At 41.4% G+C, this 15,935-nt stretch overlaps 1 protein-coding gene across 2 annotated transcripts in view; it reads left to right on the forward strand.

Moving 5' to 3' along the window:
- The window catches only part of CNST (consortin, connexin sorting protein), a 141,828-nt gene extending 127,000 nt beyond the window's left edge, over nt 1–14,828 (forward strand). The window contains exon 12 of one of the 2 annotated variants that reach the window (XM_036918392.2): nt 8,182–14,828. The gene's annotated coding sequence lies outside the window, so the exon portion shown is untranslated. Of the gene's footprint in view, nt 1–3,154; nt 3,229–8,181 lie in introns of those variants that run through there. The other variant, XM_036918393.2, reaches the window with a different exon arrangement.
- The last annotated feature ends 1,107 nt before the right edge of the window (nt 14,829–15,935 follow it).

Below are 15,935 nucleotides of genomic sequence, written 5' to 3' on the forward strand. Positions count from 1 at the left end.
AGTGAAACAAGCCAAGCAGAGAAAGAGAAATACCAAATGATTTCACTCATCTGTGGAATATAAGAACAAAGGAAAAACTGAAGGAACAAAACAGCAGCAGAATCACAGAACTCAAGAATGGACTAACAGGTACCAAAGGGAAAGGGACTGGGGAGGATGGGTGGGTAGGGAGGGATAAGGGGGGGCAGAAAAAGAGGGGTATTAAGATTAGCATCCATAGCGGGGTGGGAGAAAGGGGAGGGCTGTACAACACACAGGAAGACAAGTAGTGATTCTACAACAGTTTGCTACGCTGATGGACAGTGAATGTAAAGGAGTACATAGGGGGGACCTGGTATAGGGGAGAGCCTAGTAAACAAAGTATCCGTCATGTAAGTGTAGATTAATGATTAAAAAAAAAAAAAAAAAGCAGTTCCTATGTGGTGACCTCTAATGAGTTCTACACAATGATATAAAGGGCATATAAAAGTGTAGGCAAAGGGTCTGTTTGTGTTTATACAGAGGATCAAAGCCTAATTTGGCTACCCCGAAAATGAACTAAGATAAGATATGAAAAAGAACTTCCAACATCAGCACTCTCGGGAAGACTCATGACAGAAGATGATCAGCAAAAAAAAAAAAATCCAACAAAGATCCACACACTGCCACAGGTGTAGATGCACTCATCCCACCAGTTCCTGGACTTGCCATGGGAATGATGAAGGAGATATCTAAGCTGGCCTGTGCATACAGTAAAACAAAAAATCGGACTGGATCTATACTGTTGGAACTCAACCAAGAATTAGGAGAAGTGCAAATTGTAGCACTCCAAAATCTTACAACCACAGACTATTTATTGTTAAAAGAACATATGGGATATGAACTGTCCCCAGGAATGGGTTGTTCTAGTTTATCTGAATTCTCTCAGACTGTTTAAGTTCAGTCGGACAATATCCACCATATCATAGATACGTTTTCACAAATGCCTAAGGTGCCTAACTGGTTTTCTTGGTTTCACTGGAGATGGCTGGTAATTACAGGTATGCTTTGGTTAGGTAACTATATTCCTATTATGTTAAAGTGTGTGCACAATTTAATTAGTAGTTTAAAACCTATCCATGCTGAAGTTACTCTACAAGAAGATATGTCAAAGAAATAATCAATCTTCCCAGGTTTTCTTCTGCCTGCTACTTCTATAGCTTTTCTTCTTCCTACCTAATCACAACCTTTAAATAGAACTCGTGCCACATGTCGAATTTACCGAGTATCATAATTCTTCCAAGTGGTAAAGACACCTCAAGACAAATGCTGGGCAATGAAGCCACAGGGCATAAATATGCAAAGAAGTAAAAAGCTAACCTTTTCAAACAATAAGGCTTCTCTCTCACTTACCAACTTAACATTTCCCTGTATGGCCCCGGAAGATGACTGGTTAGCCAGAGACGGGTAAGATTCCTCAAGGGAGGAACAACCTAAGACAGGCACAGTCGCAGGGGGCCATCTGGTGAGAAAATGGGGAGTAGCAGAGGTGAGGGTTAGAACCTCCCCCCTCATGTTCTGAGAGAAATCTTCTGCATACATGGATGTTTATTGCCCTCGTCTAGCTCGGATTAACACATAGTCTACAGGCACACACCTGATCATCTACATTTGCTCTCTTACAACACTAAACTCTGTTTTCTACCTTTATCTCATATCTACCTACCACTTCAGCATTTTATTAAAAATAATAATAATAGAGAAATGTGGTATCCACATATAAATCAAGTTTAAAAATCAAATGAATATTCATATTTGAACTGACTGTGTATAGTTCATAATGCATGAGCAAAACCGAAAGCTTCTGTGATGACTGCCCTTGCACTGTTCACCATGTAACTTATTCACTATGTAAGAATTTGTACTCCATGTAAGAATTTGTTCGTTATGCATCAGAAGATTGGAGACTGACGAAAATTAGGCTTGGGGTGGATTAATGATTGTACATTGAGTATTGACCACCCTATACAGAAATTTATTGTTGTTAACAACTATTTGATCAATAAATATGAGAGATGCCCTCACAAAAAAAAAAAAAAAAAGAAAGAAAGAAATAACACCCATCCTACAAAACACTCTTTCAGAGAGTATACTTGCCAATTCATTTCATGAGGCCAATATTACTCAGATATCAAAGCCAGACAAAGACAATAAGGAAAGATAACTAAAGACCAATATCACTCATGAACTCAGGCACAAAAATCCTTAAAATATATTAGTAGATGCAATCTAGCAAAATACAAAAAGGATAATACACCAATCATGACCCAGAGATTTATCCCAGGAATATAATCGTTTTAACATTCAAAAATCACTCAATGTAATTCACTATTTTAACCAATGAAAAAAGAAAAAAGCATATTGTCATGCCAGTAGATGCATAAAATTCATACCTGATTCATGATAAAAATTCAGCAAATTAGGACTTCTTCAACTTGGTCGAGGCATTTCCGAAAAAAATCACAGATAATGTCAAATACTTAATGGAGAAAGACCAAATGCTTTTCTTCCAACAAGGCACTCCACTTCTGCTCAATGTTATACTGGATGTCCTATATATAGCAAGTAAAAGAAAGAAATGCATAGCAATTAGAATGGAAGAAGTAAAACTTTTTGCAAACTATATGACTGTAATAAAGAAAATCCTAAGGAATCTATAAAATGCTGTTAGAAAAAGTGAGTTTAGCAAGGTCATAGGATGCAAGGTCAATATACAAAAAATCAGTAGTATTTCTGTATACCAGCAATGAACAACTTGAACATGAAATTGAAAATTCATGAATAAATGAATAAAGATTTATTCCACTTAACATAAAAAACATGAAAGACTTCTAAATTTAACAAAGTATATGCACAATCTGTACAATAAAATCTATCAGACATTGCTAAAAGAAAAAAATGACTAAATAAATGGAGAGATGTGATCTGTTCATGGATGGGAAAACTCAGTATTACTATGATGTCAGTTCTCCCAGAATTGTTCCATAGATAGACCTGACATAATCCTGATATTTCCATCAATTTCTAGAAATTGACAGGTGGACTTTAAAGTTTGTGTGGAGATGTAAGTGACCTGGAAGATAGTCAGTGAAACTGTTAGAACAAAATTGGTGGACTTTCACTTTTTGATTTCCAGATTGAATGCTACAGTAATCAAACTGTGGTGTGGCAAAAGGATAATCCAGAAGTAGATCCACATGCATATGTTCAAATGATCTTCTACAAAAGTGCCACAGTAATTCACTGGGGAAAAGGGAGTCTTTAACAGATGTTGCTGGAACAACTGCATATCCCAATGGGAATAAAATAAGCCTAGAACATTACCTCACAACACATTAAAATTAACTTGGGATAAATGGATCTAAATATAAAAGGTAAAATTAAAATGTGTAAAAGAAAATAGAAAATATTTGTAACCTCTGGGTAAGTAAAGATTTCTTAGAACACAAAATACACAAAGCATAAAAGAAAATTAACTGGACTTTAAAAACTTGTGGTCTTTGAACATGACTAAGAAAATGGAAAAGCAACCTGAAGATTGGAGAAAAATATCCATAATACATTTATTCTGCTAAAGGCCTTGTATTCAGAATATGAAAATTTTCTTTCAACTTGATATTTTGACAACCCAGTCAACTTTGAACACCCTCTACAAAAGAAAACATACAAATGACTAATGAGCACATGAAAAGATGCTGAGTATCACTAGTAATCCAGAAAATGAAATTTAAAACAAGGAGATACCATCATACACCTGCTGGAATGACTAAAATTAAACTGACACTACCCCCAGGAATGCAATGGTGGTTCAGCATGAGAAAATCAATGTAGTACATCCCATTAACAGAGTAAGAGGGAGAAAATGACCTGATTATATAAATTGATGCAGAAAAGGCATTTGACAAAATCCAACATTCTTTCATGGTAAAAACCCTCCAACTTTTCAGAAATAGAAGGGAACTTAAGATGATAAAAGGGCATCTAGTTAACATGAAGAAGGATAAACCCACAGTGAGTAAGGTGAAAGACTGAAAGCTCTTCCCTGAAGGTCAGGAACAAAACAAGGATGCTACTTTAAGCATTGCTATTCAACACAGTACCAGAAGTTCTAGCCAGAATCAGACCAAAAAAAAAAAAGGCATCCTAAATAAAAAAGAAGTAACACTCTCTGTTTGCAGATGACTACATATATGTATTATCCCAGAGACCCACAAAAAACCTACTAGAGCAAATAAATGAATTAAAACAAGTTTCAGGGTACAAGATGAACACACAAAAATCAGTTGTGTTTCTTAACACCAGAAATTAACATTCCAAAAAGGAAATTAAAGCAATTTGATTTACAATAGAATCTGAAATAATAAAATACCTAAATTTAACCAAGGAGGAGAAGACTAGGACACTGAAAACTACAAAGTATTGCTGAAAGAAATTAATATCAAGAAAAATGGAAAGTTTTCCTATGTTCATGGATAGGAAGACAGTATTGTTGCCAATACTACCCAAGATGATCCACGAATTCAATGCAATCCCTATAAAAATCCAGTCTTTTTTTTTTATTTTCCAGAAATGGAAAATCCAGTTACCAAATTTATATTGCTTTGCAAGGGGACCCAAATAGCCAAAATGGTCTTAAAAAAAGAAATGACAAAATTAGAAGACTCAAATATTTCCCAATTTCAAAGGTTATTATTACAAAGCCACATGAATCAAAATAGTGTAATCTTGGCATAATGATAGATATAGACCAGTGGAGTAGAATTGAGAATCCAGAAATACTCATCTTTGGCCAGTTATTTTTTGATGAGGATATCAGGTCCATTCAATAAGGAAAGAATATTCTCTGCAACAGATGGTTCTGGGACAACTGGATTTCCACATGCAAAAGAATGAAATTAGACCCCTAACTCATACCGTATACAAAAATTAATGCAAAATTAATCAATGACCTAAATATGAGCTAGACCATAAAACTCTTAGAAGAAAATATAAGGGTAAATCTTAATGATTATGGTTGGCAATGGAGTCTTTGATATAGCACCAAAAGCACAAGCAACAAAGGAAAAGATAAATTGGACTTCACCAAAACTTAAAAATTTGTGCATCAAAGGAAATTACCAATAAAATGAAAAGACAGCCCACAGAGTGGGAGAAAATATTTGCAAATCAAGTATCTAATAAGGGCTTAGTATCCAGAATATATAAGTAACATCTACAATTCAACAAAAAATAAAAACCCAATGAAGAAATGGGCAAAGGACTTAAATACACATTTCTCCAAAAAATACACAAGTGGCCAATAAGCACATGAAAAGATGCTTAACATAATTGATCATTAGGAAAATTTAGTATCAAAACCATAATACGATGAATGGAATACATATACATACTACAACGTGGATGAACCTTGAAAACATTGTGCTATATGAAATAATCCAGGCACAAAAGAACAGATAATGTGTGACTACATTTTTATGAAATATCTGTAATAGGCAAATTCAAAGAGACAGAAAGTAGAACAATGGTCACCAGGGGCTGAGGGAAGGGGGAAATGGAGAGTTGTTAATTTTTACAGTGTTTCTCTTTAGGGTGATGAAAAAGTTTTGAAAAAGTGGTGACGGTTGCACAACATTGTGACTATACTTAATGCCACTGAATTGTATGCTTAAAGATCACTAAAATGGCAAATCTTATGTTACACACCAAAAGATTGACACACCAAGTGTTGGTGAGGATATGGAACAACCGAATTATATGACTAGCAGGAATATAATTTTATATAAGAAACTTAGCAGTTTCTTATAAAGTACACATCTACTGCGTGACCCAGCAATTCCAAACCTGGTTTCTTAAGAGAAATGAAAATGTGTCCACACAAAAACTTTTCCACAAATGTTCATAGAACTTTATCTGTAATAGCCCAAATGTGGAAGAACCCCAATTTCCATCACTAATCCAATAGAATACTATTCAGCAATGGAAAAGAACAAACTGATGGATACACAGTGACATGGATGAATCTCAAAGTAATTATTCTGAATGAAAGAAACCAGCAACAAGAGAGTATGTATCATATGTGTCCATTTTTATAAAATTTTAGAAAGTGCAAAATAATCTGTATGACAGTAACAGATCAGGGGTTCCTTGAAGGGCAAAGGATGGCAGGATGTTGGACTTCAAAGATCACAACAACTTTTGGGATTGATAGAAATGTTATATATCTTGACTGAGGTCATAATTTCATGGGTGTATACGTCTTTCAAAATGCATTAAGTTATACACATTACATAGATGCAGTTATGTACATAAATTATACCACAAGAAGAAAAAAATGTTCAGTTTGTAGCTACATGACATCATCAAGGTATTATGAGGGGCAAAGGTCTAGTGTCTTTCATAATGCCTTATGCCTCTGTTATTGTTTCTTAGTAAAGTCTTGTAATAAGGTCGCTAGTTCAGAATGCCTTGATTTCACTCCTAATTCTGTGCAAAGCTTTTACATCCCTCTAGTTCCTTCTGACATACTGAGATGATGATTTAAAACTATACTTTATTCAATATAACAGTTCAAATTCCAAAACCAATCTAATTATAGATATTCTGTAAGAACAACCCAGTCTCCCTCTGGCTGGAATGCATTGATCAAAAGTGAAGTTTTGTGATTTTATTGCCTTTCTTAATTGCTTTAGATCAAGGGTCAGGAAGGAGATAGGCACTTAGGGAGCAGAGAAGCTCACATCATTCAAGGGAATGACAACAGCCCATAAAAGGCTGGTTCTTATTTTTCCAAGTACAAGATTGGGGGTTGACAAGATCATACAAATTAAACAAAGAAGAAAAAAGTACTTGGCTAAGCTTCTGTTCTAGATAGGAACTTCGTCCCAAAGTGGCTGTAAATATAGGCTTGGCTAAGCTTCTGTTCTAGATAGGAACTTCGTCCCAAAGTGGCTGTAAATATAGGCAATCTGCTTTTTTGTTTTTCCATTTCATTTTTTTCTTGATTGAAAAAACTAAGTTACTGGAACAGGAATAGTAATTTGGTCAATCTTGGAGAAGAGACCAAGGATATGGGAAAGTTAGGAGGTACATAAGAGCCAACAAAGGAGGCAAGTCCTTAGAGTTGGAATCTCAGTGGTGAATGAGACCACATTAACTAGCTGTTCAGCCTCTCTGGACTTCAGTTTCCTCATCTATGTAATTTCTAAGAGTACTTCAAACATTAAAATTCTCCAATTTTTTGAATATCCAAAAGCATTCTACTTTCCATCACTGAGAAAAGACAACTTGGTGGGTAAATGCAATCATCAGATTAGTTGCATGGGGGCTCTTTGAACCTGTACATAGAGGTAAGAGGTGGAAAACACCATAGACTTCGAAGCTCCCTTTGTGCTTTGTGCCCAAAGCCCCTCCTGAGGAAGAGACTGCCACATGTGGTTCCTTCTCGGTAAGTTGCCTAAGCCTCACCTGATGCACTCCTTGAACCTGAACATGAGGGAGGAAAGTGACCTGGACAAGAACAGGTTCTTTGGAGAGGTCTGAGTCTCCAAAACAATGTAGAATTGGGAATTTTAGTAAATAGTATCTGCTCAAGCAAGCCCTCTCTCAGATCATTTGCATTTTGGGCAGAGTCTGCACCCAATCCTAGCAGTAGGAAGGAGGAAATGTCCAGGGGACACCAGGAGATAGCTAAGCATGGAGTCCCACAAACAGCAGAGCCTCTAGAATGGAGCTGGAAAGTCTGACCCTTAAGAGACACCAAGACCTATGTCCCAAACAGAGTTCCGGGCGGCCTGGCACTGGGGGATTATCCTTGATTACAGGAGGTGGCCTGGGAAAGGATTTATTTCCTACAAATCAAGAGGCCAGCTACATAGCAGATCTTGTGTGTAATTATTGCCTGGCTGTTTAAATCCATGTTCTCTTAGAGCTACTAGCCAGTATGGACACTAATTTAGTTGTTTCAGAAATGAAGCTGGGATCCAGGGAGTTTTCATGACTTCCTTAAGGTCAGGATCCCTTTGTGCTTTGTGCCCAAAGCCCCTTCCGAGGAAGAGACTGCCAGTGCGGTTCCTTCTCAGTAAGTCGCTGTATTCCTAGGCTTAGCTTTTGATTGCTCCTGCTTTTCACCAGCAACCATTAGCCCCTCTACCTTTTTGTTCACAGCTAAACAAGGATTTTCTACTTCTAAACAAGAAGTTGGAAATAAGGTATTTCTCTGGATTTGCCACTACATCCTCCTCCTACTGCTCTTCTGTTATACTGTTGTGCCTGGTTCACCATTCCTCTGGGTCTTACATACAGAAAAGACAGCAGAGGCAGTTTCTCCACATCTGCAAGCCACAGGACTGGGGCGGTTGGTGTGTAACCCTTCCATTGCTTGTGTGAGTGACTTGGGAGGTCCTAACAGCAAGGCAGAGGGCTTCCCTGACGTCCCCACTCAGTGCCTAGGGATGACAGGTAAATACAGTATGCCCAGTTAGTGCATGAGACACACTTATACTAAAAAAGTACTTGTTTATCTCAAATTCAAATTGGGCATCCCATATTTTTCTTGCTGCACGTGGCAGTCCTATCAATGCTCAAGTGGGTACAGATACAGGACCAGAGGGAGGGGTTCATCAGAGTGAGAGGTAGAAGGGGTTGATTGCACACAAGGAGCTCTGGGAGCAGCTCTCAGCTCCGCTCCCCTTTCTGGATTTGCTAAGCATTGTAATGTCTGGGTCTGTAAGCCAAAGGCCTGGCATTAGCACAGCTGTGAGATCAGTAAATCTGCAAAGGGCAGAATGGGGCCAGAATTTGATGGCATTTGTGCTACTCAAAACTCTGGGTCTGTAGAATTTAAGCTGGTAGTGTTTTGCAAAAGTGAGCCTTTAGAGCTTAGAATGTAATGCAGAAAATTAACATAGTACCTCACCTGAAGTGAAAAATATCCCAAATGCCGATCTGCATGCTGTGTGCCCTAGTGTCCATCTCACTCCACCGTCCACATTGGATGTACTCCCAGTTTTCAGTTAGCACCAGCTAATACCACAAACATGCGACATGACCTATAATACCCACTTTATTTTAGCTCTTAGGTCATCTGGTTTTCATTCAGGCCTTGTTCCAGATAAAAGATTGCTCGCTGCACCTCGCCAAAATTAAATTATTCTTTTCCTCCTTTCGTGAAAAAAGATAAATTTTTCATTTGATGTATTCCTAGGCTTAGCTTTCGATTGCTCCTGCTTTTCACCAGCAACCATTAGCCCCTCTGCCTTTTTGTTCACAGCTCAAGAAGGATTTTCTACTCTATTTGTTCTCAAAAGTGAGACCAGCTTCTCAGGATGACAGCTGTAGTCTTTCTGTCTGACGTCTTCAGGACAGCAAACCCCATTTTCTATTAAAAATGATTACTCATAAATAGAAGTGCATTAGTGTTAGCTGTGGCCAAAGCCATCTTCCCTTCTGTGCAGAGTGATAAACTGGTGAAAGGGCAGGAAGAGAAGGGTCAGGGCAGCCTGTCCCTGCAGAGCCACAGCCTGTGTGCGCAGATGCCAGGCTCCTTGTGCAGAGTGAGCTTCTGTGTGTCCTGGAAAGAACCCTCCCCAGAGCTGCTTGGCCACTGCAGATTTTAATACAGGACGCAGGAAATGCTGTGTGTGCCTGCACATCTGCAAAACATCCTGGATTTGTCAGGAAAAAGCATGAAAGAAGAGCAGGAAAGGCAATAAAAGATAACAGAACTTTAGAAATTATGTATATTGATGAGTGTGTGTGGATACATTTTTGTTCCCATCTAACTAGCTACTACTGAGTTGGGATCAATAATTTAAATAACACTGCTCAAGGGAAACGCTGAAATGGTGAAACAACAAAACTCACCAAATGCAGGCCTGAGAGGGGGCAGGGTCTTGGGGGATGAGAAACACACCTGTCTGCAAAAGCCTCCCTCCAGAAGTTGCACACGTGGCCACGGCCTTTGCCTGGGTTGCCCTTCGCCAGAGCCCAGAGGCACTTCTCCAGGGAAGCTTCCACAGCAACCTTCCCGTGGCCTCCCTAGCTGAGTGCTGTCTTAGCTGCAGGAGTGGAATGCACAGCCAGCCACCGTGTGAGTTCTGGGGTTGCCAGATTTGGGCCCTTGTCCTTCCCTCCTTAACTTACTACTCAATAGGACTTTTTGGTGGGATAATATGGTAAAAATGAAGTGTTTTTTCTTATTCAAGTAAGGACTAATCGGGACAATCAGAAGCCTCAGGAAATTTTAGCAACAGAGAACCCCCATCTTAAATTCCTGGATGCCCTTCTTAAGCTCTTGCCTCACAAAATTACAAGGAGGAATGTTTTGTACCAGTCTGAACGGGAGACCCCTTGCAAGCACGTGGCCTGCTGGAGGAGGAGGGACTGGAGCTGGTGGCTGGAGAGGCTACAGAGCCTGCCTGCAACAATTCCTGCTGCATTGTCCAAACGTCCGTTAAACCAGTGAGAAGCCAGGCACTGGAGACTCTTTTGTCTTCCTCAGCAGTGTTTCTAAAATCTGGAGACCACCTATGATGAGGAAGAATGTGTGTTATTTTTCGTATTTTCTAATATGTTGCCACCAGATTTATTGACATGCCATTTTAATGCTCGTCATCTTTCCTGTGGTCACTGAGTCGCCTTGGGCAGTTGTGGCTGATCTCTGGGGGCAAGCTGGGCCTTCATCCTTGAGCAGGTGCAGGCCTGGCGTCTCGTAGCCAGTCCTCCTTGAGTGAAGGAACAGGGCAGGAGAGGGTCCTGCAGTGCGCCTCTGGGATGGGGAGGAACCGGCACCCAGACCGCGTCCAAGGTGGACCCCATGCTGGAGGTATGGGGAGTCGGAGAGAGGATGCTTGGAAGAGGAAGGAGAATTCTCATCCAGAGGCACAGAGATGCACCTGGCTGCCTGGAGAACTCCCAGCCAATCAGAGCCTGACTCCCCTCCTCTCCACCAATCAAGGCTTGCACCACCATGCCCTTCCCCCCTGCCCTGCCCAGGCCAGAGACAAGCTTCCCACTACTCACCAATCAAGGCTTCAGACAAAGAATGATGTCATCAAAGCCCACGTGGATTCACTGCATCCTCTAGCTGGACGGTACATCCCTGCCTGGAAAGTTGGGCCTGCAGGTCTCTGTCACTAGGTTCCTGTTGTTTAGAGGAGAGAGGAGAGCAGAGAGAGGAGAGCAGGGCAAGGTAGGACAATCTTTAGAGTTTAAATTTAACAGGGCTGTTTCTGTTTTGTTTTTAATTCTCTGTGTGTTTAGAGTACAAAGTACAGGGTGGAGAGAGGCAGGTGGGAATCACCCCTCCCATCCTGCACACTGTATAAGAAGGCACATTAATTGAAAAAAATGACACTAACTTAGATGTTCATGAGACTCCTGATATTGCAAGAAAATTGTTCCTAATCCCGTTCAGTGAGTAGAATTTATTTCCCCTTGAAATGGAAATCTCGAATCAAAAAAAAAATTGTCTACTGCTGCCCACATTTAAAGGCCCTAAGTCATTGCCAATAATATTGGTGTACAATTGAAGTTTTAGTTTGGGGGAGTTTGATGAGAAAAGGGGAGATACATGTGCAGGTTATAAATTTTATAAAGAAAATTATAATTTTTATTCCAAGAAAGTAAGTCTTACAACTGCTTTGGCTTCTAGGACTTATGCTTAGGTGGAGATCTGCATGTGTGAAAAAGAATTAGGCATTAAAAGGACAGCCATCAAAAGCCAATAATGATACATGACTCCATATGCCAATGACGTGATTTAGGCTGCATTAATAAAAACTTAACTTTATAAAGCCAGGATTGTACACTGGAGGAAAGACTTGCTGCCTCAACAGCTGGGTTTGTGGACATGGTGAGATTACTCGGTGACTCAGCTAGTTCCATGGGAACGAGGATTCCTAGGCACAGTCACTCAAGATAGCTCTAAAGGTTTATTTCATAAATAAACTCTGTGACAAGCTCATTGTTTTTCCTCAAATGGGAGATTCCAAAACCAGGCCTTGACTGAGATCTTGCTCTGCTGCATGCTGGTTGTAGGCTTCCAGAACTGTCTTAGCTTCCAAGCGTTGCCTCTCCAGGACCACCCTCTCCTCAGAGCTTCCCACACACAGTGATGGATCAAAGCCAGGGTATGAAGACCTGGCCATCTCAGCCCAAATCAGGACATCCCTGGAGAGCATCCCAGCCTGCAGGTGCCTGTGGGTCGGCCAAGCATGTCCCTCTGCCCACTCCTGCTTTGGTCCCCTCTCCCACAGGGGCTGAACTCCGGGACACTGCTTCATAAACATCCAGCAACCAAAACAGCACTTCAGAGTCTGCCTCCCAGGAACCCAGCCTGCAAATAAATCATGCCGGTTCTCTGTTCTGCATTAGTTAGATCACATGTGCAGTGCTGTCCAGGATTGATTGGGACAAAGATTCTACTCAATCTGCAGTGCTTTCTATTTTTCAAAGCTGCCTGAAATTAAATAGTCATCCTGTGAGGGTGAGGAGATCGTCAAGAAAAATGCTATTGGATAGGTGAGGGATGAGTGAATGGGTAAAATGAAAAAAACTAAGTGGAGGGACTGGACAAGGCCCTTTCCTACATCAACACCTTAACATGTGTTATCAGTTTGCTAGAACTGCCAAAACAAAATACACGATCAGCATGGCCTAAACAACAGACATGAGTATTCCCACAGGTCTGGAGACTGAAAGTCCAAGGTCAAGGTGTTGGCAAGGTGGCTTCTTCTGAGGCCTCTCCCCTGGGCTTGCAGATGCTACCTGTCCCTGAGTCCTCACCTTTTCTAAGGACACCAGTTGTAATAGATGAGGGTCCACTCATATAACCTCATTTTACCCTAATTACCTCTTCAAAGGCACTATTTCCAAACATAGTCACATTCTGAGGTACTAGGACTTAGGACTTCAACATGTGAATGGAGGATGGGGAAAGGGGCACCGTTCAGCCCCTAACAATATTCCAGGGTTTTATTGTATCCCAGACACATAGTACTCTTTAGCACACATCCTGCCCAGTGTTGTTATAAAAGATCAAATTCAGTATTTAACTACACAAGACAGGGTTGGCCAAAATTGTGTTTGAAGGTGTAATCATACAGTTACAGAATTTTAACCGCTAAACAAGTAGTCACTTAGTAACCTTTGAAATAATGCTGGCTTCCTGGGTCTAGTAGCTATGGCTACCATTATATTACAGTACTTTATCTAGGTAGGCTTAACATTGGCCAGGGGAGTCAAAGCAATCACACACATTTGCACCAATGTATGTTCATGCAAACGCAGACTCCATACCCAAGGGACAAGGACTTTGTAGATACAATGAGATAACTGGGTTTTCCGGGGATAGCATCTGAGTACAGAAAGAAAAAGGCTGTTATGGCTTCACCTTTTGGATTCATTCAGTATTCATTTACTCATCCATTCAAACAATATTCCTTGGGTTCCAATTACATGGAAAGCATCGTGCTAATTGATTTGGGAAAACCAACCTTGTAAAAATCAAAATCCCACCCCCAAAGGGAACATTTGGGTCAGACAAGCTGAGCTGCCATAATGATGCCTAAAGTATGGGCTTCATTGTCATGAGGACAGGTTCCTTCCTGAGTCAGCTGTGTGGCCTTGACCAAATCACCCAGCCTCTTTAAAAGCCTCTGTTTCCTCCTTCATGCAGTGGAGATAATAGTAACACTTACCTTATCGGTTGGCACCCTCAAATGGTGTCTTGGGGAAGCTTTTCCCCATCTTCCGTAACTGCCATTTGCACCCCCTCCACAGCTGCCTGCATAAGTATGGAATCTATGGAAAAACAGCATGTTTACTTGGCGTTCACATACCCCTCTTCCATATCAGATGGCAGCCCTTAAGGCCCTCCTACCCAGAAATCTCCAAAGTACCAGTTTGCCTTCTAGGCTGTGAAAATTAAATGAGTGGATGCAGGCAACACGTTTTCTCCTGTAAATGCGCAATGAGTGTTAGCTGTTAGTAAGGCAGTGTGTGGGTACCTACCCGGAGGGCACGGAGACCAACAGATCCCAGTTTCCCCTCCTCCATCTCAGGACAACACTCTGTACTGGAAAACCTACATCAGGATGTTAAAGGATATTCATGTAAGTGACATAGGGATTCCGCAGGAGAAAGGGTCACTTTCTTTTTTTAAGAATGAGGAATGATTTTGTGGAAGACGTTAAGATTTAATCTGGTTCCTGCAGGACAGCAAGTCCGAGTGAAAGGAATGAGGTAAACAAGGACGTGGGGAAAGCCGGCCACAAGGCATGCTCATTCCGCAGGAAGGTGCCCTGGCGGAATGGGGTCTTTGGCTGGGGTGCAGCGGCTGTTAGGACTAGAAGACAAGGTTGGAGCTAAGACATGAAGCATCTTTACAAGATGAGCTGAAGAGGAGGTAGCTGGTGTGGAGTCAGTGAGGAACTACTGCCAAGTGAGAGCATCAGAGGGCCTTCAAGGAGGCCGTTCAGGAGCCAGTTTAGTACCCTTAGGAGGATGGGCTGACCTGGAGCGGGGAGAGGGCAGGGAGAAGGCCAGCAGGAAGGCAGCAGATAAACTGACCAGAAGAGAGAGGATGAGGACCTGAGCTCAGGCAGTGGCCAAGGGGCTGGCAAGGGGCTGTGGATGGAGGGACCCACAGCAAGGTGCTCTTCTCAGTTGGTGGTAGAAAACAAGAGGGCACAGGAGTCAGTCAGATATGTCGTGGCCACTTAGCCTCAAACAGAAGTACAGAAAGAATAAAGAGGGTGTAACTCGGGGGGAAATGTGTTCCCAGGCTGGAGCAAATAAAACACAAACCACTGAAACCGAAATCAGTTGAGGTAAAAACTAGATGGGAGAAGGAGCCAAGAATCCTGGCTCCTTCCGTCTACTCCCCATCACCCGTTTCTCCGGCTGCCACTCTTGCTCCCCATTTCTCTCCCATTTTTGGCTGGGACACCAACAAACCTCTCCTGTCAGAGCCTGCTTGCCTTTTCACCCGCCCTGTGTAAACACCTATTGATATGGAGATGAACTAAGGCCAGGAGAGAGATTCTGGAGATAATGCAATTTTACCCACCAAGGGGCCTGGAGGAAGAGGGAGTCCTTGAATTTGATATCAGAGTTGTTGACAGGAATGGACAAAGTGGCCCCACATCCAAAGAGAGATGTTCGGCAGACATGGAAATTCTCCAGGCCTCAGGTTGAGTCCCTGGCTAGAGATGTGACTTGGGAGTGAGACCCAGAGATGTGAGCGCCAAAATGGGGCCAAGGAGGAGCATGCTGGGGAGGGGTGCACATGTAGTCAGTGCAGGGCTGCAGAGGGTGTAGGAAAGGCCAGAGACAGAGCACACAGATTGATCATCCATCCAGACACGGGGTGTATTAGATCTGCCTCAGCCATCCAGAAGTCAAGCACATGGGGGAGGCTGACAATGAGGCCCTCTGCAGGGCTACAGGGATTCCGAGCAGGGTGTTAACTTTAGGGCACCAGTCAGGGTGGGGTGAGGAGCTCCAGGAGGCCAACAAAAGCTCATCAAAGGCTTGGGAGGGTCAGGACTAAAAAGGAGTTTTAGATTAGGAAAGCTTTGAGATCTTGTCAAATGACAAGAGATAAAGAAAAAATAGGTGAGAACATGGGGATAGAACTAAATTAGCAGCTATTTTTTTTAATGATAAGGCCCAGTTTGGATGGAGGTCCTCAGAGGGTGTTTGGAAAAGCAGGGGGATACTGAGGGGGTGCTCAAATGCAACTTGCTACCAATTTTATGAAGATGTATATTGTAAACACATGCACACACACACGAATTTAGGCATTAAAAGAACTATTAATTTAAAAGTGGTTGTCTTATGATAATGGATTATAGATATTTTTTCCTTCCCTTTTGTGTTTTCCAAAATTCTCCAATGAACAATACTTTTTAAATAGT

The sequence above is a fragment of the Manis pentadactyla genome, chromosome 9 (assembly GCF_030020395.1).
Source record: "Manis pentadactyla isolate mManPen7 chromosome 9, mManPen7.hap1, whole genome shotgun sequence".
NCBI lineage: Eukaryota > Metazoa > Chordata > Mammalia > Pholidota > Manidae > Manis > Manis pentadactyla.